The 5,515-nt window shown below is 37.8% G+C and overlaps 1 non-coding gene across 1 annotated transcript; it reads left to right on the top strand.

Annotated features, from left to right (window-relative positions):
- The first annotated feature begins 1,254 nt into the window (after positions 1-1,254).
- LOC108300766 lies at positions 1,255-2,257 on the top strand. Its single transcript, XR_005199323.1, has 2 exons — positions 1,255-1,433; positions 1,981-2,257. It is a non-coding gene; the product is annotated as an uncharacterized LOC108300766 (transcript).
- The last annotated feature ends 3,258 nt before the right edge of the window (positions 2,258-5,515 follow it).

The following is a 5,515-nucleotide window of genomic DNA, read 5'->3' on the forward strand; positions in this document are numbered from 1 at the left end:
ATATATATATATATATATATATATATATATATATTTATATAGTGTATATAGTGTAAAAAATAATGTTGAGGCTATATTTTTGAAAATTTATGTAATAGAACTAGTCAAGAAAAAATTTTATGAGATAAAAGTATGTTAGTGATGACTTTGAACATACAATAAATAGGCTGGGCATGGTAGCTCACGCCTGAAATTCCAGCACTTTGGGAGGCCGAAGTGGGTAGATCACCTGAGGTCAGGAGATCAAAACCACTCTGACCAACAAGGTGAAACCTCGTCTCTATTTAAAAAATTTTAAAATAAATAAATAAATAGCATTTATGATGTAAAGTCTATTATTTTCAGATATTCAAAATGTTTCTCTTTTGCAATTTAGATGATTACATTCCACTTACATTTTCATTCAAAAATGCCTCTTTTTTTCAAGCTAGCATTAAAATCTTGACCATCAGCTTCCTCATTTCCTCCATGTCTTCATGCTTCTTCTGTAATGCAGGCCTCAGCCCACTGACCTGACCATTTGTCACCCGGCCCTCATCCACAGAATGATGCTCCTTACTGTGGTGTCATTGTTGTCTCCAGGGCTGTCTGAGTCACTGTATTTTCAGAACGACTTCAGGTGCAAAGTATTTTTTTACCTGAACAAGGTGATGAGAAGTTTCTCCATCTGCACCACCTGCCTACTGAGTGTGCTTCAAGCCATAATCACCAGCCCCAGCAGCTCTTTGTTGGTGAGGTTTAACTATAATTCTACCATTTTCACCTGCCATTTCTTGTTCTTTTTACATTTTCTCAGTTTTTTTGTTTGTAGTAGTAATCTCATCTTGTGCACTGTGGCTTCTACCAATGTGACCCTGAGCAATCTTCTGCATATCAGTAAATTCTGTTTACTTTTCCACCATGAACTCCATCATCAGAAGACTGTGTCTTGGCCATGCACAGTGGCTCATGCCTGCAATCCCAGCACTTTGGGAGGCAGAGGCAGGTGGATCACAAGGTCAAGAGATCAAAAACATCCTGGCCAACATGGTGAAACCCTGTCTCTACTAAAAGTACAAAAATTAGCTGGGTGTGGTGTCACATGCCTGTAGTCCCAGCTACTGGGGAGGCTGAGGCAGGAGAATCACTTGAACCCAGGAGGCAGAGGTTGCAGGGAGCTGAGATTGCACCACTGCACTCCAGCCTGGCAACAGAGCAAGACTCCATCTCAAAAACAAAAAACAATAAGACTTTCTTATTCTGCATTATCCAGATATGTTTTTCTTATAGGAACAATGCTGCTTTCAAGTGCATACAGGGTGGTTCTTTTGTTCAGGCACCAGAAGAAATTCTGGTACTTTCACAGCACCAGCCTCTCCCCAAGACCTTCCCCAGAGGAAAGTGCCACTCACACCATCCTGCTGCTAACGAGCTTCTTTGTGGTCATCTACTGGGTCTGTAATAACCTAGTTTGTGTTAGCCTAACTGACTCCATCTCAGCAGTAAGCTCCAGCTTAGCTTCTCCCTCCCTGCCTCGGCCCCCTGACGTGCATTACTGGGTCACGCTGCACTCAAAGCTTTGAACAGTTAAGAGTGGTTCACACTGTTCACAGTGCCTGTAACCACTGTAACCGCATGCTGCTTGGCAAGTCTACCTGCTATTGAGAATATCTTCCTTGGTGACTGATTGTATGGAAAGTCCCCCCTGCTACCCTCCTTGATGATTGGATGGAAATACCCTTAGCAACCAGCAACTATGGAAACCTCCTGCCTCCTGGTTACCAGCATCCTCCTACTTACTTGCTTGTTCTTCTTCTGTAAAATTCCGCTTCAGCTAGGCTCCTCCTCCCCTATCCTAAACTAGGTATAAAAAGAAATGAAGCCCCTTCTCCAGGCCGAGAGGTTTTGAACTTTGGCTGACTCTCGGTCACCCGCAATAAAGGACTTGTAATTTGAACTCAGAGCTTGGCACTTCTTCTGTGACTCGCTTGGATACAACAGGTGGATTTCATCATCTCATTCACCTCAACCTTACTATGGACATATGACCCTGTTGTCCTGGGTGTCCAGAGGCTTGTGGGCAATGGATGTGCCATTGTCAGTCCTTTGGTGCTACTCAGATATGATAAAAGGACAATCAGTGTGATGTAAACAGTGAGACAGAAGATTAAAAAGTTATTTTTATTGAAAACAGATTATTCTGTCACCAGTTAAATTACTTAAGTAGTACAGAACTTGCTATCTAATTTAACTTAAATGTATGGATTTACACTTTCAATATGTCCAAATACTTTTGAAACTAATGCTGCCAATTCTGTTTTTTTTTTTTTTTTTTCAGTTTAACATACATGATGGATAGATATTCCCATATGTTTACAAGTGTCTTCTATTTTTCATTTTAATTTTCAGGACTTAATATAAAAAACATTTTTCTTTCTTTTTGAAGTATCATATTAAGAATATCCTTCTGGTAATATATCTCTCTGTCTTTGTATTTTTGAGAATGTTTTATTTTTATCCTTACTTATTAAAGATCTTTGACTAAATACTAACTTCTTACACTCAATATTTACTTCTCTTTGTTCTGGCTTCTGTCAAGGCTGTGTGGATGGTGCCTACAAATTTGTGGTTTACCTCTGTTTTTTATCTCCCTACTTTTAAGATTTTTCTTTCTTTTTAATGTTACACAGCTTGACTATTATCTTTGTGTAAATGATCACTGTATTTACCTTTTTTGGGGGAAACTATGCACTTCTGAATTTGAGAAATTTTTTCTGGCTTTTAATTTTACAAAAAATTAGCAATTTCTTTTAAAAAATTATATTTGTGTTTTATTCTTTGTATATATTTCAGTGAAACAATTGAATATATTTTATTCCTTCTAATCTTTGTCTTTATAGATCTATACATACATTTCCATTTTATATCACTTTACTTCATTAGCATCGATTTTCTCTCCTTAACCTTCCAGTGTACTATTTCTCTCATTAGCTTATTCCAAGTTAATAGTTTCCCAATACAATGTATATTGAATTTATAGATTTTTATTTCTCATTTATTCAATTTACAGTTGTTCTTTCCATGGATACTCTTCAATTTTAAAGTTTCTTACTCTTTAAACATCATTTTTGAGACTGGGCATGGTGACTCATGCCTGTAATCCTAGCACTTTGGGAGGCTGAGGTGAGCAGATCACCTGAGATCAGAAGTTCGAGACCAGCCTGACCAACATGGAGAAACCCCATCTCTACTTTTATACAAAATTAGCCAGGCGTGGTATTCGCCTGTAGTCCCAGCTACTCGGGAGGCTGAGGCAGGGGAATCGCTTGAAGCTGGGAGGCAGAGATTGCAGTGACCCAACAGCGCACCAGTGCCCTCTAGCCTGGCGACAGAGACTCCGTCTCAAAAAAAAATTTTTTTTTTGTTTCTCATCACTGAATTGACTTAAACATTTTTTTTTTTTCAAATTTTTTTTTTTTTAAATAGAGATGGGGTTTCACCTTGTTGGTCAGGCTGGTCTCGAACTCCTGACCTCGTGATCCACCCACCTCAGCCTCCCAAAGTGCAGGGATTACAGGCACGAGCCACCACGCCCGGCAACTTAAACATTGTAAATACAATTCCAATATTATTAATTTATCTAGCGTCCAATGTCTTCTTACTCTAAATAGTGATAACTTGTTTCTTGTGTGTACGTCATAACTTATAATTTAGTTGTCATGACTGGGAGATCTTTCCTTGTAAATGTCTTCAATCAGTATATTTGTTTGTTCTACTTGACCTGGTACAGTATTATCAATTTTGCCTTGTGATCAGCCATTGGCTTCTCATGTTGATAAAGCCTCTGAATATTTTCTTGACTGATTTGTTTTCCTGGAAAGTTCTGATATTTTTCCTTTTAACCCCATTGGGCATTCTAGAGATTTTTGTAACTTTTGACACACAAACATTCACATTGCACACATAAGTAAAATATTTAGTTATGTATTGCTACCACACAGCAGCACCTTCTCAGAAATCTTGAGTCTCTTTACTTGAAACACCCCCTCCCCAATATACAGTATGGTACACTGATGTGTAGAATGTGATTAGTTTATTAATCACATGTGAAAATATTAGTAGCTACACATGGCCAGAATAGATTTTTCTCTCTATAAATGTAAGTTAGTACTGGTAGAATTTGTTATGCAAAATTTGGTTTTTTGGTTTCATTGACTCTGTAAATTAACCTCAGTATCAATTTCCTTTTAAATTCAATAGTTATTCAAATTGATCTAAAGTTAAACTTGTATGTAGCTAGATACTTTTTGTGGGTGACACTTTAATTGACAGTTTCTGATGTCATTTCAGTGTCTAGAACATGAGACCTATTGGAGATCTACTTTCATGAAATTAAATAATATTGGGTCCAAAATTTCAAAATTTTAAATATTTTTATTTGGAATATGAAAATAATTTATATGCTCTTTTTACTGGCTAATAATGCAATTTGTTTTTTATCTGATATTCAAACTGTTTAAAAAAGTTAACAATCTGGGATGAAGCTTCCAGAGGGGAAAAAAAAAGTTAACACTCATTGATTTATTTGTTGTATATACAAACAGTTTTTTCTATGACAGTTTTAATGTCACCTAATATTTTAATGTTTGAATTTCACATTTAAATAAATTTTGTGTTGTTTATTTTAATCTCATAGGTATTCAATCTGAATGTGCAAATGGCTTGGGGGAATAAAGGCCATATATGACAAGCCTACAGCTACCCCCTTTTCCCCTGCCCACTTCTTCTCCGCTTCAGAAAAAAAAAAAGAAAAGAAAGCAAGCCTACAGCTAACATCATAGTCAACAGTGAAAAACTGAAGGCTTCTCCTCTATGATCAGGAACGAGGCAAGGATGCCCATTCCCACCACGCCTATTCAACATAGTACTGGAAGTTCTAGACAGAGCAATTAGGAAAGAAAAAGAAATGAATGCAACAGGCCAGGCACAATGGCTCATGCCTGTAATTCCAGCACTTTGGGAGGCCGAGGCAGGAAGATCACTTGAGGTCAGGAGATCAAGACCAACCTGGCCAACATGTTGAAACCCTGTTCCTACTAAAAATACAAAAAATTAGCCAGGTGTGGTGGGGTGTGTCTGTAGTCCCAGCTACTCAGAAGGCTGAGGTGGGAGAATTGCTTGAATCTGGGAGCCGGAGAGTCAACTCCAGCCTGGGCAACAGAGTGAGACTTCAACTCCAAAATAAATAAATAAATAAATAAAAGGCAACCCAATCAGAAAGGAAGAAAAAAAATTATCTCTGCGGATTATACAATCTTATATCGAGAAAACTCTAAACACTCCACAAAATAACTGTTAGAACTAATAAACAAATTCAGTAAAGTTGCAGGATACAAAATCAACATTAAAAAATCTGTTGCGCCAGTCACAGTGGCTCACGCCTGTAATCCCAGCATTTTGGGAGGCTGAGGTGGGCAGATCACCTGAGCTCAGGAGTTAGAGACCAACCTGGTCAACATGGTGAAACCCCATCTCT

This window comes from Cebus imitator, unplaced genomic scaffold, assembly GCF_001604975.1.
Source record: "Cebus imitator isolate Cc_AM_T3 unplaced genomic scaffold, Cebus_imitator-1.0 Scaffold30, whole genome shotgun sequence".
Lineage (NCBI taxonomy): Eukaryota > Metazoa > Chordata > Mammalia > Primates > Cebidae > Cebus > Cebus imitator.